This window comes from Ptiloglossa arizonensis, chromosome 12 (genome assembly GCF_051014685.1).
Source record: "Ptiloglossa arizonensis isolate GNS036 chromosome 12, iyPtiAriz1_principal, whole genome shotgun sequence".
NCBI lineage: Eukaryota > Metazoa > Arthropoda > Insecta > Hymenoptera > Colletidae > Ptiloglossa > Ptiloglossa arizonensis.
The window spans coordinates 1,213,305-1,233,029 of NC_135059.1; the positions used below are offsets into that span (position 1 = coordinate 1,213,305).

The 19,725-nt window shown below is 38.7% G+C and overlaps 1 protein-coding gene and 1 long non-coding RNA gene across 7 annotated transcripts in view; one reads left to right on the forward strand and one right to left on the reverse strand.

The window, feature by feature from the left end:
* The window catches only part of LOC143153391 (uncharacterized), a 127,284-nt gene that overhangs the window by 71,563 nt on the left and 35,996 nt on the right, over positions 1-19,725 (forward strand). For 5 of the 6 annotated variants that reach the window (XR_012993803.1, XR_012993804.1, XR_012993805.1 and 2 more), the window contains 2 exons: positions 12,009-12,650; positions 13,246-13,380. This is a non-coding gene — a long non-coding RNA (uncharacterized LOC143153391). Of the gene's footprint in view, positions 1-12,008; positions 12,651-13,245; positions 13,381-15,429; positions 15,480-19,725 lie in introns of those variants that run through there. The other variant, XR_012993806.1, reaches the window with a different exon arrangement.
* Positions 1-19,725, reverse strand: part of LOC143153410 (uncharacterized) — a 182,456-nt gene that overhangs the window by 43,625 nt on the left and 119,106 nt on the right. The gene's annotated exons all lie outside the window — the stretch shown is intronic.

The window sequence follows — 19,725 nt, forward strand, 5'->3', positions numbered from 1 at the left end:
TGTACGTTGGGCGATCCGTTTCTTTCAAACAGTTTCCATTTATTCTTAATTATTCGTTCACTTTGGATCGAAAAGCGGAGGATAATTATTTCCCGTAATACGTTTCGTTCGAAACGAAACGTCGCTCCGGTGAAATACGAAACAACCAAGATGCAGTCGACGGTAGAACAATTATAATTAACATTTTCATTCCACTTTCTCGATACCCGTAGAACGAGTAAACCGAAACGTACAGTATTCAATATCTTTATATAAATTTTTCTCCATATTCTTTTTATTTGCGGGCGAGTCACGAACACAATATCCCGAATCGTGATATCCCTTTTAAAAATAAAACGAAGCGTATACTGTTTGCGAAGCAACGATACGATCGAAAAGGTTCATATTGTAGAATGAATGCTCGAAAGCTAAGAATAATTTTGTTTGTTTACGATACACATTTTCCTCTTCAGCATTTTTCGCGTACCAGACCATAGGTATGTCGTGTAACTGTGTACGTTTCAAGTGCACCGAAACAGAACAATCTCCTTCGAAGCATTATTTTCATTGCAAAAGGGGTACGAAATCGAACGATTTATATTTTCTGTTTCTTTTCTTCCTTTCTAAACGACAATATACTCTGGAGTAAATCGATCTAGATCGGTGTGTGCAACGCGCGTTACTTGGCACTGTGCAATAATGTGCAATAATGTGGAGAATAAATATTTATGCTTTCGCATCTTTTACTATGAAATCGCGAGAGAAAATAATCGCGGCACAAATACAAACATAAAAAATGTTTTTGGAACTCGTTCGATCCATAAAAGTGTTGTCGGCGGTGCACAGTATCTCTCGTTCTACTCGAAGAGAAATGTTTTTGGAAAACATTTCGAAGCGTGACGCCACAACGTTCACAACGAATCGAATATTTTTCTAAAAAGGTTCGTTCTTTGTTTTTTAATCTCAAAAACGTACAGCGTATCCGGTAAATCTGTTATAACTGTCAGCTTAATGGTAGCAAATATTTACAAGTTAGCAATTTCCTATCGCAATTTCGTTACCGAGTTTCGCGTGTACACAAACAGACACGGACCGTATTTATTTTAGTTTACGTGTATTTTTGAGATATTTTATAACAAATAACGAAACCTTCGGTTAACAAGTTTTCCATGGACTTAAAATACTAGTTATTTATAAGTTTGCTAAAAATAATTGGAAAGTCTTCTGTTTGAAAGATAAAGTAAATATTTGCAGTGGAAAAAATACCGTCTATGAACGTATCTTCGTGAAATTGAATTGCTCGTGTTGAAATGAATTCGAACCAGGTTGAAAATAGTTCTTTATTTTTACTGACGAGTATAAATAACTTTGTGACGAAACGTAAGATCTGTATTCCTCGATATCTATTTCTATGGATATAATTGTAAATTATGGTTATCCGTAATAATTTCATCGAATATTTCAAGTTTTATGTACGAATGCACATTTGGTTCTCGTTATCGAACAAAATTACTATTAAAGACAGTAATTGTTCACCAAGACCGTATAACGATAGGGTGCTCCAACGTTTCGGTTCTAGTTGTTGAAAAAATAACTGAAAAGGAAATATGCCCCGAGTAAAACTCCATTGTCATACAATATGGACGGAAAAATGTAACTCTCACACATTGAAATCTATGAATTAGAAATGTTATACAGGCATGAGAATACAGTTGAGTTCTCAGGTTACGTGATTTCGGATTACACAGATTCTTAAAATACACGATTGTAGCCCCACTTGTGTCTTTCTATATATTTTATCGGTGTACATGTATTTAGATATTAGATAAAGACTTTCTTCCTTCAATTTTTCTTTTTACAAACTTGGTACGTTTAACTTTACAATGTTAAAATCGTCTGTTTTCTCTCTACGATACACTGCATTTATACAACTTGATTTAGTCCGAAAGCTTTAGAACGAATTAACCACGTAAAACGAGAACTCACTGTAAATCAGAAATTAAGTAAATATAAAACAGTAGTTTAAATAATGGATTGTTAAATTCGTCAGATTTATGATTGTAAAATTTGTGTCCAAAGTATTCCATAATTTATCAAACGCACGATACCAATCTCTTAAACGAAATATACGTTACAAAAGGGTTTGTAGGCGTACTACGTCATCAAAGAAAACTTTGAACTGGACTTATTAACCCGAGTTAATTTATCGCACAGCACAAGCAAATATTTTTAAGTAAATACCGCTGAAGGTTAAAAGCCTGCTCCCTTTGAGATTAAATACGTCGGAGAAGTGACGGCTAGTATTTTCCCAAGTGTCGCGATAAAGCACGAAATCGAGCAGAATCGTGTGTTCGAGACGAAGGAATTTAGGAAAGGACCCCCTTTGTCAAACGTCGAGGACTTGCTCTGATGGAAAGTTTACGCACGAAAGCGAGTGGAACGAGATTGCTCAAGAACCGAGCATGAGTAGTGGTTGCTTTTCAGAGAACTCGAATGGTTCGTTAAAACTTTCGAGAAGAGTTTGTTCTTCGGCTCTCGATAAGCCATACGTATCCCGCTTGAATTGGGCGTCGTTCCGTAAAATCGATTAATTTTCCGTAAATGATTATTAAGTCACGAAACGTGTTCCTTGAGTACGTTTGCGGTTCGTATCTCATAGGGTGGGTTCATCAAAAATCGAATACTTAAAATAGATACGCGCGAGATTTTTGTATCGCAAACGTATGATACACATATTACGGTATTAATCTTTGAACAATGGGAGAAAATAGCGCGCAAATGGGTCGTTTCTGAATAGTAAGGACATAAATTCTAAACAAACACGTGTAAAACGTAATCATTGATATAGCGGAACACTTGTTGATTTCAATTTTCAAATTGCTTTTCGAATGAACCTCTTGTTTATAACTGTGCTTTATAATGCATTATTCGAGTGAAAAAATCCCCTCTCGAGTAGAGGGGACCAGTTAAGTTAAGGAATATTTTATATTTTTTCCTTTTACTTAAAAATTGTACTTTTAAAGAAATTACAAATCGAAGCAGATGTTTATAGTTCTTGTTTTATTCAAATTTATAAGTCATTAAGGAGTTTGGTACATCGGAAATATTGTATATTTTTCTTTCTTGAATGAATTTTTGGCATTCGTCGATCATGTGGTTCATTGATAATCGTAAGTTGAAAGTTTATCTTCATATTCGTTCTCGAATCAACGTGCAAAAAAGAAAAAGAAAGTATATAAGTTTATTAAAGGAAAGTCAGCGATTTTACAAAATTTCAAAAAATTTATTCCTGAAAAACAGAAATTTGTTAATCGTAATACTTGTCTCTTCGAGTCGGAAGATTTCTTGCTCGAATATTTGATCGTACCGTCGTTAACTCACTATGCGCGATATTAAATGTCCCACAATGTATTTTTGAAGTCTTTCACGATCAAGAAGCGCTTGGTCTCGCGTCAAATAGCACGTGGTGCTGTTAATTTATTACGTCGACGTATCGAGGAAATGTCACGCATTGAGTAACGGGTGAGACTTTTTCCGCCAGGATTATAAATCTTCGTAATTCCGTTGGCGACATTGGCACGTCATATTTCACCCTTTGAAGTTGCGTCTTTTCTGTGGACAAAGACCGAAAAAGGCACTGCTTATTTGTGCAGGTTTCTGCCCAGACTCGTGACGACCATTAAGTTCATTAATATCGTTTCACTATAATTTGGAAGTCGCGGCGCGACTAAACTTATCGAAATGTATTTAAAAAGAAACACGTTCGAAATGAGCGAAAATTTTAAATGCGAGTGACATTTGCACTTCGGAGATCGTTCGACCGTGCACGAAGAACAACAATTTGGAAACGAGTGGACGAAGCGGAATGAATATTTATTCGATTTTATTTTTACACGTTTGTTACGTTCCGAAAAAACACCGTGCAAAAAAAGATACATTAGATATGGTAACGTGTAACATGTAAAAGGAAAAACAAAACTATTTAGAAAGGGAAAAGTTTCAATATACTGTGCAAGATTATTATTCACACGAAGCCGACAAGTTTTTGTCATATTTATGTAGTTAACCGTACTAAATAATATAAAATTTACATTTTATAACAGTGTCGACTCTCAATGCAATGTAGATACACTATATCGTACATAAACGTGGACGAAAAAAGACTTCGGAGTCATTCCACTCCTAACCTATCACTTTTTCTAAATTTTTCTTTGTTTTAGTCGAGAAGGATCAATCTTTACGAATAAATTTTCTCGTACACCGTACAGTTGTGTTTGCAAGGTGAACATTATAAATTCATCGAAAAGATTCCGGTGAACTGTTAAATGTCGCGGTGTGCCCTATTTCAGATAACCGCTTCGTGAGCCCAGTTGTTACGGCCAGCGAACCGTATCGCTCTCGTGTTATATCAAAGAGATCTACAATCGAAATCGGCGGGTCTCATAGCCGTCTGAATAGTGCTATTTGTACCGCGAGAACAATTTTAACGACCGTTTCTATATCAATTTTAGGAAAGCGTGTGTCCAGAATTGCCGATTCCGAATAATAATATTTTCATTTTATTGTCTTATTCGCCTAGAATCTTTGGCAGAGAAATAAGAGACCTAGCGATCGTCAAGACGTTACACGACTCAAATTTTTCATCCATAATGACAATGCACTGAATATCATTCGAAAGTGCCTCAATTTTCGGGAATCTTTTGTGCAATAAGTGTCTCCTCTCTGTAAACCTGTGAGTGTATTTTCCAAGATGCTATATTAAATCCAAACTGTGCAAACAGAACCGAGCTTACTGGATTGATCGTTCGCGAGAGGAGAATAACGAAGAGTAAATTAATTTTAAGGATGCACGTAGATTTTTGTGTACCTGGCGGCACACCGATGGACAACATTTTTATCTAGATGAACTTTTCGAACAATGAATAAAAGATCAGCCAACGTATATACATACGAGTACGTATACGACTGGGCAGTAAAATTTTTATTTGCTCGAATAAGCGTCTCGAATGAATCGCTATCCGTTGCTTTTATTCGTAATCTTTTTATTCGAGTAAAACTTTATTTTGGTCTGTGAAAGGTTTATAAATGTAGAAGAATCGAGTCGACCCACAGAGCGGCAGCAAGTTGAATTTAGGGAGCTAGGCAGTTGAATTCAGATGTCAGTGAATCGATTCAATGAGTCGAGGTTATCGAGCCGTTGCACAAAAGTCTTAGAATGGAAAGTCGGAGTATAGAGAGAATCATAGAGATAGAGCGTTCAGATCCAGAATTTAGCGAAGCCTACTTCAATCCGATTTAAACGTACGTATTACTGTTTAAACGAATCCTTCGTAATTAATCTGGCCGTGAGGCTCGCGTTCCCTCGCAATATCATGGCGGTTCCTTGCGATCGATTTCGCTTCGTGAGCTTTTCGGATTTCGAACGAAAGCTACTTTAAAAGTACTCTTCCCCCTTTTTTATTCTCAACTCGACCATTTTACCGATTTCACTGCTCACTACACAATGTTTGGAGAACAGCTTCCGTATAAAATTCTAGTCAAAATAAATTCAATCCCTCGGATACGGGGAATTTGAAAATCACTTGTACTCCTAAAAGAGATTTATAAATCGAATAATACGACAAAAGGTTCGGTTCCCTCTTAAAGCGAACCGTTTGTTTTCAATTGGGACCTCCGTTAAAGGGAACACGGAAGTCGTAACCGGATGAATCCATGGAAAAAGATATCGATATGTTTTCGTTTTCAATAAAACCGCGCTACCGGATTCCAGTTCGATCTACTTCTACTTTTACGAATATCGTCGTTGCAGTTTACCGAGCTTCCACCGAACAGAGACTTATTCCATTCCTTTCATTCGTTTCGTATTCTTATTCTCCAAGGAACAAGCAGATAGTCCGTGACCATTGATACAACGTCGAAAAGAGAGAGAGAGAGAGAGAGAGAGAGAGAGAGAGAGAGAGAAGGAAGGAAACAAAAAAATTTTCTTCGCGAGAACGAGATTCGTGTTTCAATTATCTTTAGGGAAACGAAGTGCTCGGTTTGCATTTGGGGGAAATTCACTTCCATGACACTCGCCACTTAGTATTCGGAGTCATTTTCGAGAAATTGTTGTCAACCAGATCTCCGTACAGGTTTCTCTCGATCGGGAAAAAATTTCACTCGTATCGACGGTGATCGCTCGAGACGAAAGGTGTCCCGAGACTCGCGATAATGTACGCGCGCAAAGTGAATCGCAAGGAAAGTACGACGCAAAAACTTTTGACCATGCGCGCCTCGAAAGTTCGCAATGTAAAGTTTGCGTACGGGGCGAACTCAGATTTCCTTTGTAGCGGCTTTAAAAAGGAACAGCCACCGAGAAGGCATTTTCCCGCAGAAACAAAACTCGGCAGATGGTGCTACGTATCGTCGATGTTTCAGCGATCAATACGGCTCTTCGAGTTTTTCGCATCGATCTCGGCCCCCACAATGGCGTTCGTTACAAGTTCCCTCGCTTCGGGAACCGCGAATGAGAAATTTATTGTTTTCTTTTCCTCTGCCGCGCGCGTGAACTTGAATTTTCATCGGTTCAAAGAACACGAAGAGGAAAAGCTCCCCTCGGAAAACGAACGACTTTCCTTGAGACAACGCGCACCGGAAATGCAAAACGAGTGCAACCGTTGCGTCGTAATGATAAATTCATAAAGTCAATGAATAGGCAATCGCCATCCCTCCAATTTCTGAACGCGATAGTATTCGTAAATGTATTGCTTCGCGTTATAACGAATCAATCGCACAACGAATCGATTGTTCTACACTTTTATCGCGACTTTGTTAGATCCTGGTTGCGACCTTTCCTGCTGACAGATACACTATTATTTCGTTAAACTTCTCGTTGTATTTTATTTACTTTATTTATTTAACGTTTTTAACGCACAAGGTCTGCAACGTATTTGCATTTAGAGTAAACATTCGTTTACTACGAAAAATGGGGTACGGAAAAGATAAATGTTCAAAGAGGCAGAAGTTCGGTTTCCAAACGTTAAAATATACAAATGTAAAAGTATACAATACGTATAATAATAAAATAAAAATGAAGATACAAACGCAAATGTACAATAATGATAACGATAAGTATAAACTAGAATTGAAATAGGAAAAATATCTGGTAGATGACTTAGAGATAGTGGTCGAGGATTAAAAAAATTCAGCAATATGTTTGAAAGAGGCGCAAGTTTCGGAGTCACGTTTCAATACGATGGTTTCATATTGGACTACTATTGGTTCGACGAAACTACGACTGAAACAGATTTGAATATTTCTAATATTAATTTTTTTACTCGTCGCATTTTTCGGAAATTGCCTTCACGAAGAAATGTTCATCTCCGTGATTAACGAACGTGCGAACTTTAATATTCTTTCGTTTCGATCGTAAAGGATTGTTTCTTTTGTTCGACTAATCGTTTGTTTCCGTTGAAAAGTCATTTTTGCGATACGAAAATATGAAAAATATTTTTAATTCGCAAATTTGACCAACGATACAGGTCTTGGCAACAATTTGAAACGAAAGTTTTCGTATTTTGTGTTCTTTCCTCTTTCGATGTCGCGTTGTTAATTCGCGGCCACTCTAAAGTTGTGGTCAGGGTAGGCCAACAAAGGCCACAGTGCTCGACGATTTTGAAAGACCACCTTTGAAATAGAAGGTGCACAAGCGTACGAGCTCAAGTCGACGAGAGACCGAGGAAGGACGTAAACCGTGCTGGTAAATAATGTCGGCGGTCGTGTTCGAAGCATACATTTTCAACAGCGTGCTGCCAAAGAACTAAAAATCACGGTATTCTCTAGGGTATCCCATCGTACACACGTTGCGGCGCTGTCAAACGAAATAGAAGATATATCATCGTAACGAGTATACGGGAAATACGAGAACGAACGAGTGTGTCGGCAGAGAAAAATGTAGGAACTGTTGGAAGGAAAATTTCTTCGCCTTCCGTAGAAATGATCGCGGCGCAACGAGCGTACGAAAAATGGAACGTATAAAGTCGACGGGTTGAGATCTGACGTCTGGTCGTTGCAGTTCACTGGACCGAAATTGTCTTTATAGGGGGATCTTTTAATTTCGAATCTACCCGTTGAATCTCTAGGATGAAATTAGGTACGGTGGACCGGAAAGTTGAGAATATTTCCTGCTCTAAAAATAAAATGGGGAATAATTTTACGACAAAATGCACGTTGATGGGTATAACCAAGATGTTGGAGGTAATGCAGGATCGTCTTTGCAATTTATCTTTCGGTTCGCTAATTATTTTTTCATTTCGATCCATCAACCTACTCTAAAATGTCATTCTTCCGAGAGTGAAATAAAAGAAAAACGATCAAACGGTATTAATTTTATTTCAATTTATTTCTTGTAAAAATTATTCGCCTCAAGGAAAGGAATTTAAACAAAAAAATGTTCGTGGCATAATAATTTACAATAGTGTTGTTATCGTCCGATTGGGACTTTTCCTGAAAGAATAAATTTTAACAGAATGGCTGCTATTTAAAGTTAAAGCTTATATTTTTTAACTTTCAGTTTCTTGTAGACTTTGTTATATTTCGAGAAATTGGGACAATTTTGTTACGTTTTCGAATTTTAAAACTAAACTGTAGAAACCTATTTTTAAATCGTTACATTTATTAATAATCGGAAAAGAAATGCTCGATTCTGCATCGCGATCATCTTTGTACGAATGTAGAGCGCTGGTATGAATTTTTATCGAGAAAGGATCGAGTTTCAGCAATTATTTGAAACGTAAATTTCGAGAACCGTTAAACTCCATTGATTCGAGAAAGGCGTTCAAGTCGAGTTTTAATAACGCGGGGCTACTTTAAGTGAAAATTACAGTTGGAGGAGTCAGAAATCACTATTCTCTGCAGATCTCTAGAGGAAACGAATGCACCCATGGCACCGACAATGCGGTGAAAAAAGAGGGTGGCCATTCTTCGCGAGAAATGGAAATGTCTTCGTAAAAGAAGTAAGGAGAGAAAGATTCTCTTAACCTTTCATAGTTTTTCCTTCTTCTTCTTTCGCTCGAAACGGTGAGAGCTATTCTTGCTAAGGTAATCATCTTACGAAATGAAAATATCCATTGTTGGTATACAGACTTACGAAGAAGGGATTGCAGTAATTTTGCTCGACTTTAAACGAAATCTCACATAAATGGAGTTACTTTTTGGCGCGAAAAACAATTTCTTCTTCTTCAATTTTATGCTCCCGTTACTCCTCAATGCTGCTTGCGCATTGACGGATTGTGCGTTGTTGTATAATCATCTTTCTCAATTACGTAATACGAGGCATTAGCTGCATTGTACAATAGTATAAATACGTGTAATGTATTTATTAATTTACGAGAGGAGATAATGCAGTAGCGTAATTTTAGCATAGCGTAGGTTTAGGAAAACGTAGCTTTAAGAGAGCATTGTTTCAAAGATCGAACCTGAAAAACGACAATAAGAGAGAAAGTAGGAGTCGGCAGGGTCGTAGCTAAGCTCGACAAAAAGACGGTTGACGACGGGCGGCTCGTGTGTACGATTAGCGAAATTTGACGAGCAACGAGTGAAAGTGCAAGAGAGTGCACCAGTAGGTGATAGAAGTGAGGGAAAGCGGTTCTTTTTTTCGAAAGAAAAGGCAGTATTGAGTCGAGAATCGTGAAGCGTTGTACAGAGTTGTATCGTAGTCACGTTGTTTATTGTTATCTAGCTATTGTCTAAGTATTAATTATTTATAATCAATCGATTATTCGACAATAGTATACAATACTTTTAGTCTATTTTCGCAGAGAAGACGATTCAATCGTTACATTTTATACAATTTTCTGGAAAGAAACACGAAAGTGTTTTCGAGACTGCTGTGTATAAATAGAAAACACAATTGTATCGATGATCTTACGATACGAAGGAAAGGCAATTCTTTTTCAGAAAGTTTTCCAACGGTGTTATTTTAACGAAACGAAAAATTGTCCGACAAAATTGTTCATCGTTACAATTCTATTAACGTGTTTCTACGTGTCAACGAATTACAAGCAAACGAACCGTGTAATGGATGTTACGTGAAAACGCGCGAAACGGGAAACATCATTTTCAGGTGGTCGTTTACCAGTTTCGATTAAACGAATGCGGCAGAATAATTAGCAATGTTAAATTACGGTATGGTAAAATTTAATAGCATCACCAGTTAATTTGTTCATATTTCACTTTATCACCTCTGACTTATTATCGACCGCATTTTCATCCCAAACTGTAAATGTCACCGATTACTTTTCCATGGATTATTTCGAATGTTTGAAAACTCGTTTCTAAAAATTCTGCGTCCCGTGATTGTTTTCATTTTTGAGGCCTCAATCGTGAGAAAAAAATTTTTCTTATATTTCAAGAGATACCAATTAAATTTGAAAGATACCGACTTTCTATGTAGCTTTCCCAGCAGTTCCACAAAGTTCTTACAATTTCACTTATTGTCCGTATAATTTTATTCGTTGCAACTATTACGATACCATAAGGGGTATCGAGTAGTTTGATACTTTGCGTGATTCTGGCTCTGGTTTACATACATTAGAAGTTTTGTCGAAGTTAAAAGTTCGTGTAAATTGTAACTGCTCAAAGTTCAAAAGGTAGGTAGAATTCGACTTGTTTGATAATTCGATTAGATCTTCCGTAAAAGTAACAGTGTTCGAGGTGTTTGAAACATAAACATAACCGTTGAGTCGTGCTAGCGCGTATCTGGTCGGTCAAGTATAATAGAACAAGATCCATTTTCATTTAGCGACATAGGGGAGCGCTGTTCCGAGTCGGAGTAAAGTAAGTCCATAAGCAGGCTCGCAACGACTGGCAAACTGCCGACAACTGCTAAGTGGAATAGGCATTGTCGCGGGCCAAACGAATATTAGAATAGTTAACTTCGAGAAGACGGTGAAATTTCATTTTTTTAATTTGGCGTTATATTTTTATTGATAAACTACTTCTAGAACCTTTACGATCGTTCGGTTCAAAGTTCAATAACGTTGACAATTTTTCGAACTTCAGTACAATTCTCTCGGTATAATATTTTCAAAACTTAAGAATCTTTAAGAAAATTTCAAACGGAAGAATGAAATTTAAAAAAGCATTCGTGTCTTCTTCGAACGACACAATTCGTGTCACGCAAAAATTTTACTTTCCCGAAAAATACTTCAAAAATTATCATTTTCGAACATATATAGTTTTTCCACTCGAACTCAAAAAGTCTTCCACGTGTTAAAAAGCGAGTGTGCCAATCGTTTGCGTTACGTTAATCTCAGGCTTCGTGAATTCCTTGAATTAGAGTTTGGAACGTTTTCGCGTAAATAATTCGATCGACGCCCACCAGGGGGGAAATAAAAAACAATTTGCATACTCGAAATCTCGAAGACAGCGAGTAAGTCACGTTCGTGTCGTAGAACGGGATTCGCGTCTCGCAGTTGAATATTGATTTAATCGGCAAATCGGAAACTTTAATTTCCTTGGGCGATTCGTCGTTCCGCAAACTAATCGAAACCGTGGAATTATTAACGGATGTGCTTGTATCAATTTACGGTAAAAGGAAGCACATTGGACGTTTGATTTATCCGACTCTCGTATTACAGCTGCGTCTACGGACAAGCGGGGACGAACAAACACGTTACTCTATCTCGCTGTACGATTTCGGAAAGCAATCTGAGCCCGTAAATTTCCTCACGGTCCGGTACCGATAAAACGCGACGTTCTACGATGATAAATTTTTATTCTCGGCCAAACTCGTTAGCGGGTGCGGTTACCGTGCTCCGCTGGACACGATGCTCGGTTAACGTTACGCTCTCGAGAATTCGTGAGAGAAACACGGTGAGGGAGGATGTGAGACGAGGGGAACTGGGAACGTATTTAGTAGCTTCCTTAATGAGAAGCGTCACGTTGCGAGTTCTCCCCGTGTTGTGCGTTTGCCTCATCCAGTGGTAATTCGATGTTTCCACGAACGCGAAGATCGGATTTACGGTTCTACCGGTGAATTGTACTGTTAGCTCTGTAGACGACCTTCGAAACGATCGTCACAGTTAGACGACGAGGGATATAGTATTTCTGATTGTTTATGCGGCAATGCTTGGGAACGAATGGTCCTGCGCGCGGTCCGGAGAAAATGTGAAGTGTTTGGATAAACGAACAAGTGAAGTGTTTCGTGGCGTGAAGGAAGAGTACTCGATCAGAATGACAGAATGTCTATCCAAGGTATGAAATACGAGCAATTGAGATGGAGCTAGACCGAACCATTTTGGATGAACGTGATCAGATGCACGGAGTGAGAAAGGTTAAGGATTAGAACAAAAATGAATGAATGTGTGCGAGAATATAGGGTGCTAATGAAACATAATTGAGACACTTGTTGGAACTTTGTCGGAGTGAGTCGAAGCAGCGTAAGGACTTTTTACGAAGAAAATAAACCACTGCTCTTTAATTACGCATCTTGTACCTATTGTAGCTCTAAAATTCGAACTGGAAATTCCAGTTAGCGAACTGTAGTAGCAGATAGCGACCGATTGGAGAAGTTGATTTCGCATTCAAGGGGACAACAGCTATCGCAGATACAGTGTTGAATCTTTGTTAGGCTGCAGGTAAATCGACGACTCGTTATTTGGTCTTGTCTGACGCTCCAATGGATGTGATACGTAAGTCGAAGTATTACTAAATAACGAATTAATTATCAATCTTGAAGAAGGTATTTTTCTAACGTTTCGTTTTTTTTTAACTTTTATTTTATATTTTATTTACGAAGAGTATTATTTTTTGTCGAGTCTATTATCTTTTACATATTGATAACATGTTTTTTCTTTCCAAAAAATGATTAGTCCATGTGTTCGTATTCACTGCACACATATTTGTTACTATTTTTTGCATATCGTTAAATTCGTACAGTGCGTACCTTATGAATGGATAATAAATATTGCGCACAAGTATTTCTATATTTATAAATTTGAAAACTTTTTGCAATCCTTCTCGTGGTCCAAGATCGTCGAATTAAAAAATAATATTAGTAATACGTTGCTCGATACAAATACTAAAGCATTTTAAGAAGCTTGGAAATGCTATAGATTATGGAAGTGTTTGCTATGAAATTTCATCCCTTCTCGTGTTTCATTAATTTAGCAATTCTTGTACGGTTTGTACCGTATCGTATCACTAGTATCGTATTTCTAGTCGAATAGCATTTCGCATCTTGTTCTCACTGGGAAAGTTTCACGAAACTGACTTTCACAATTTCAGAGCGTCAAACAAACGAAACTGAGAAGACTTCGCTGCTAACGGAGAACAGAAACCTAGACCAGAGATTTTTCCTAAGAGATCTGGTAACGCGAAGAAAAAGAAGGGCAAACACGAACACTGATACACCACCAATCGGTAAGTGCTACGATAGAATTACATCGACATGAATACGAATTACTATTTAAGCGAAACTAGAAGCATCGAAGAGTTTGGCTATTTTCTATCCGGTGCTATCGATATTTAATACACGTTATAGTATCGTCGATATTGTGAACGCTTGTTTGTAACATCGGCACAATCGATACTATCGCGGAGGATCATTTTTACGTAGCTTTTATGCAACTGATTTTGTATCACATTGATCAAAGAGTTCCGGTAATTCAAGTGATGTTTCGTTCGAAATAAATACTCTTAATTCGAGTAAAGTTATTTTCGCGGGTTTCTTCGTTTAGTAAAATTTCGATAAATGTGGTACAAATCTTTCTTTCTTTATTTATCTCGCAAAAATTCGCTTCACTCGTAAATTCTTCGGATATTCACTCTGCAAACTTTCTCGCGACGTACTAACCGCCATTAGCAACAGTCGCACACTCGCAAATACACCACACCGTGACAGTCTCAACCGAGCACACGTGCGTTTCTCTAGTTCTTATTTTCATGTAACGTAATCTTTCTCTTCTTGAAAAATAATTTCTTACTCCGGAGTTATGCAAAGTAACTCGAGTTGGCTTCCAGGGAGTTCGCAAAGTTAATTTAGCAAGTAGAATTTCATTTGCATACAATGTTTGCACGACGGTAAAGAGAAAATGTAAAACAATTACGAATGCAATGTGTCTGACACAATATCTTGCGAACGCGGTAATCAAATGGATGTTACGATACTCGCGTAGTATATTTCGGTTGATATTTAAGTGTGTATTCGTATGTGTTGTAATTGAACAATTATGATATTCTAATGTGCCGTAGTTGCGCGCTTAGGGTACAGTAATGTGCCTTAGACGGACGCTCAGAGTATTCTAATCTTCTTCCCTGAAACTCGATTCGAGCAAGTTCAAACTTCCTCCTACCGTTCGTGGGGAAAACGTGCATTTAGGTAGCAGTGTATTAAGATCAACGAAAATTGGGGCGCTTTTCTTGTTATGTAACACCTATAAGCGCGAATGGAGTCGTCTTGCAAGAAAGCTGCGAGGGAACGTTGCAAAGAGCCCTTTGTTCCAGCAAACTGTGACATTGTCGTACTCTGTGTGCGAGCTTACGATGGGTCAAGTGCCCTCGTACCTTTGACTACGGACGACTTCGACACAAAACATACTCTGTGTGCGGAAAGTCTACTTGCATACCGCCATAAACGAGTGTCTGTAGGCGTCGATCGTAATCAAAGGATCGAAAATGGTTAAACTTCTTTCCAGAGAAAATTATCAGATCTTTTCCAGTCGCAGCCTAAACGGCCAACTACGCGACCCGAACAATTCCTTTTTACGAATTAGTTCGAGCCATCGATTCGTTCTTGCGTGGCCGACATAACGGCGGGAAGTGCGCGCAGTCGTCATTACTATGCCAACGCACAACAGCGAATAATACGAGAAGAAATTGTTCGATGTAATCAGCACTCTCTGTAATTACGATTCGCAAACGTTTCGCACCCCGATCATCGATCACACGGAGGTTAATTACGAAGGCACAAATACGTTTCTACGCGTATCGATCAAACTGTTCAATTGAAACGCGTGGATTCACCGAGATATGTTGCATCTTCCATGGGTTTATTGTGTTTTAGCGAATTCGCATTTAATCAGACCGGCGAGATTTATGGAGCTCGATACCGCGGAGAATGTTTGCTGGATTATATTTGTAACGCGTTCGTGTAGCTGAGTACGTGCGGTTTGCTTCAATAGCATTAACGTTCGCATTGTTGGCTTTAGAAAGGGTGACATGTCCGCAATGAGTCTCTTGACTATCGAGAACAATAAATACAATTCTGTCGACCTTCTTTGAACGAAATTTTATATTCAAATAAACAAAACGTTACGCGGACATGCTGATCGACTGCGAATTAGTAAAATTGTGTTTTGCGAATGTTGCGATCGATAGCGTTAAACATTATCTTGATCGAACCCTTCGAAAAGTTTATGCTGCGAGAAAAAGAAATGGAGAAATGGACAGTACGAATAATTTATTTTTCAGGTAGGAGCGAGAGGAAAATCATTTCACCGTAGATACTGGTTGCATATTCGCGATCCATACGACTTGTTCGTTGTCCTTATCGGTGACGAGAGATATTTTAAATAAGAAAATGTCGCGTACCGTATTTACGTTTGTAAATATTTGTCCAGTTCAGGAGCTTTGCACTCTGGTCCACTGTTCGAACAATCTCTAACCGATGAAATTAAATCTCCTTCCGAGTTATTTTTAGAGGATCGCGTACATAGGTGGTAGCGCGATAAAAATCAATGAAAATTTAGGGCAACTTCTCGATGCTTTCCGCTGTGCGTGAATTTACGACACGTCGGTCTGACGTTCAGAACGGTTTGAGTTAGGTACAGCTGGTGCATTTCCCTGATAAAGTTAAACGATATTTTCCAGCCACATCCAAGTTCTCGAGAAAAGTATGACAAACCATGGATGCGCTAACGGCGGTTTGAATAATAGCATTGTCTCTCTCCACTATTGTGTAAATCCAGCCGCGTGTCTTTAATGCAAACCTTCGACGCTTAACCGATGTGCCCGAGTAGCCTGAATATTGAGCAGATAATCGAGCGAAATCGTGTTAAGTGACTGAAAGAATACAAAAATACGATGCAACGAGAGACATACATTTTTTAAATGTATTTTTTCAAATTTTCTCTAAATATACGAAAAAGGAAAGAAGAAAATATGGCGCTAACGAACACATTATTTAATTTCTCGAACGAATTGTAATTAAACAGACGATAAACAATAACACGTGCAAATTGTATTAAGTCGAAATATATTTTAATTTGTTTCTTATTTAAAAAATTTACATAATTATTAATTTACGTGATTGCAAATAGTAATACGAGATATAAGAATGTACCTGAAAGTGTAATTCCTATCGACTACAGATCTGAATTATAATTTCAATTGAAACAAAAATGTTGACAATCGTAGACTGATAACCCAAATGAGACGAAGAACACATCCGTATCGTGATCTCTCGCCTCGCGTTCGTCCGTAAAGTGAGAACGACACAGATGTACCGAAAGCTTTGTCTCCCAAAAGCTGCGTCGGGCACCTGGTAAATGAACCTCGTTAACGGAGAGTAACTTGTTAAAATTTTCGGGTAACCATTCGGACCGTAAGATTGCTCCGTCGCAATCGTGGATGTAGTTTATCGTAGTTTGGGCTCAGCCTGGCTCGAGATTCGAGTTAGTCAAACGAGATTCAAACTTGGTCGTATCGTGTCTTTGTTTGTCCACGCAAGATTGAATGGGTTATTCGTCTTATTTTAGCATTCTGTAGCGGACGGTCCTGTGCAATCGTGACCGCTCTTGTATCCGACTACAGTTAACAGACACGAAACAACATTGAACAGAATTTAAAGCCGAGCGAAGCGCAGTCCTATTCAACCGAGCATTTCGAACGTGACATGCAGAATTACGAGCTGTCAGGTTGTTTCGTTATAGTTGCGTTAAATTGCCATCGAAGTAGGAACCCGAAGTTTGATCTCCACTGTATTCGCTCGGTCCACTCGAATGTTTCGATCGTACAGAAAGCGATTGTAGTTGGACACCGATCGGTGAACTTTGAGAGGTTTCTTGGCGTCCATACTCGGGACCGCAGGAAGTTTAAGTGGAGTCTAGTTAAAATTCACTTGGAATTGTGGTTACACTGGTGAAAATTGGAGCATGGCAATCAATCGGAAGTTCGAGTTACCGAGCCTCTGTTCCAGTTAGTCACTCCAGGTCCGAGTGTAGTCAACCGAAACTGACTCTGTTATTTATTAGTTCGGATTTAAATTCGTCTCGTGTGCAACCCGTCATTGGTCGCTGCAGCCATTGTATTGGAAAGTATCGTAGTTGTTTCTAAATATTTTGATATTTACGACACGATCGAATTATTCGCGATCGTCGACGAAGAAAAGCGGTCGAAGCGATATTCGCGATATTCGAAGGTCGCGATTTTCTTGCGTACGCTAGAGTATAAATGAAATGTAGATGTAAATTTAAATGTCAGGTTTCGAGATTAATATCGCCCGAAATTTATGCGAGGGATTTAGGAAATGTATTATACAATGTAATTTTTGGCAGAGGAGAATCGTAATAAACGCTTCATGAATCATCCCTTTCATAAGTACGGACCCCTTTGTCAACTCTATTATGCGAGAAAACATCGCAACTCCGTCGATTTTACACATAATTTCGTATCTAATATCTGTCAGAAGCTTTCAGTTCGGGAAGGTTATTTTTCATACCTGGAAACACTCGTTGTTGGTCCCGCAAGAACGTGGATACACTTTAACCACAATTGTAATCGAAAGTTGGAGATATTTCTGTTTTTACAGCTGCTGTTCGGCTTAACAATTCATTCTCGCGATATCGTAATATTGTAAGACCGGTTGTAAATATTAAGGGACAAACTATATTTCTATTGAAAGAAAAAAATTATTTAAAAAGAAAAGATTGTTTAAAAAGAAAAATGAATGGAAAAAAGTTGATGTATAATAAAACAAATGTATAATTTTCGTGATACATAGAATCTCGAGCACTCGTTTTTTGTTCGAACAGAAACTGTCTAAGTTTGCCAATTTTACATACCGGGTCGAGAATTGTTCGCAAAATCCATTTCCAAATCACTATCTATATTACTATAAATTGACGAGGAATCAATGTCGCCGTATCGGTATCGATCCGTTCTTTCGCTCTATACGCAACAGTTATAATAGGTTGCTCAATGAGTTTTATCGTTCGATAAGATATAGCCCTATTAGGTTCGTTGTTTTATTTTTGTGAAAATGGTACTACCGTTCGATGAACATGTGTGAAGTTTCGTGTAGATCTGTCGACTCGTTCGTATCATTACAGTTGTTCAAAGTTGAAGTGTCATAGTATTTCTTTGAACAACCTAGTAAACGTCCGATTCTCGAACGAAAGAACAAGTAATGACCCCATCGTTGGGAAGTTCCCCCAAAAACCATCTACGTTCCGAAAGCTTTTTCGAGTAGGCTGTGGTTTCGCGCGAGAGTTGCAAGAAAAGCAAAAATTAAAGGAAGTGCCGAAAAGCAAAGTTGGAAATGGAATGACGGAACTTTTGGAGGTTTCTGTGTTTTTCCGCCAGGAAACCGCAAACCGGTTTCCAAGAGGATTTTTTTCACGGTGGAACTCGGCCCCGCGAGAAGCTTCTAGTTGGCTTAACTTTCTGATTTGCGAGGATGGCACTCGAAAATAAAAGCGACTACGTGTACTTACTGACCACTGGAATCAATAGGAGGTTTCTCCAAAATGTTCGCTGTAACTAAACGAGGCGGTAACCGGTCATCGATGGTGCTCAGAGTAGTCTGGTCGGTTCTCATTTTCGGCACTAGTATTTTCGGCGAATAGTTTTGGCGCTCGGTGAATTCTAGGGTAGGAAACTTCCCGCGAAGCTGCTCTACCGTAAAGAAACGTTGCGGGGCGCGGGCATCTGCTTCGCGCCAGTCTGGAAAGTTGCCGCGGAACGGTTTCTCTTGACGCACTAACAAGTCAAATAGAAGCCCTCACCTTGTGCCTTATGAGGATCAAACGCCGTGTACTTTGCGGCCATGACTTTAACAGGACACTTTGAAGAATGTCCAGAGGGCATACTAGGATAGGTTGTTCGATAAGTTTTGTCGTTTTTTCCATTGTAAAGAAATGACACTTCAACGTTTGAACAACTGTAAATATACGAACGAGTCGACAGATCTACATGAAACTTAACACATGTTTATCAAACAGTAGTGTTGTTTTTCTCTCTTCAAATCACTTGAGAAGAGATCTTTGAGTGATCGATCCCCGTACGAGCCCCCAAATAACTGTTGTACTCGTGCGTGGTTTATAGATATATGTATGTATATTTATTATAAATTACAGTGATAATAGTGTTAGACGTAGTGTCGGTGGTTAGTTTCGCTTGGTACGTCTTTCAATTATCTCGTCTTATCGTCTTTTCAGTCATACTGTCCGCGACACACTCTTCGGGCATACTCCCGTCGTCATACTTTGTCATACTGTGTCATACTGTGTCTTAACGTTCTTCTCGCGCTCTATATAGTCATTCCCATTCATTCTCTTTCATTCCAATCCTCAGTATATCTCACTTCAGACATTCGGTCACGTTCGGCCATCCTAATTGTTCGTCTTTCCCAAACACTCTTCACTTTCTCCGAACCACATGTACTATATTCCCTTTCATCCCCATGCATTCTCACGCTCGGTCGTCGCGCAAGACCCCCTGTAAAGGATACTCGTGCCTTCCAGGAAAGCTAGCGGATCGATCGGCGCC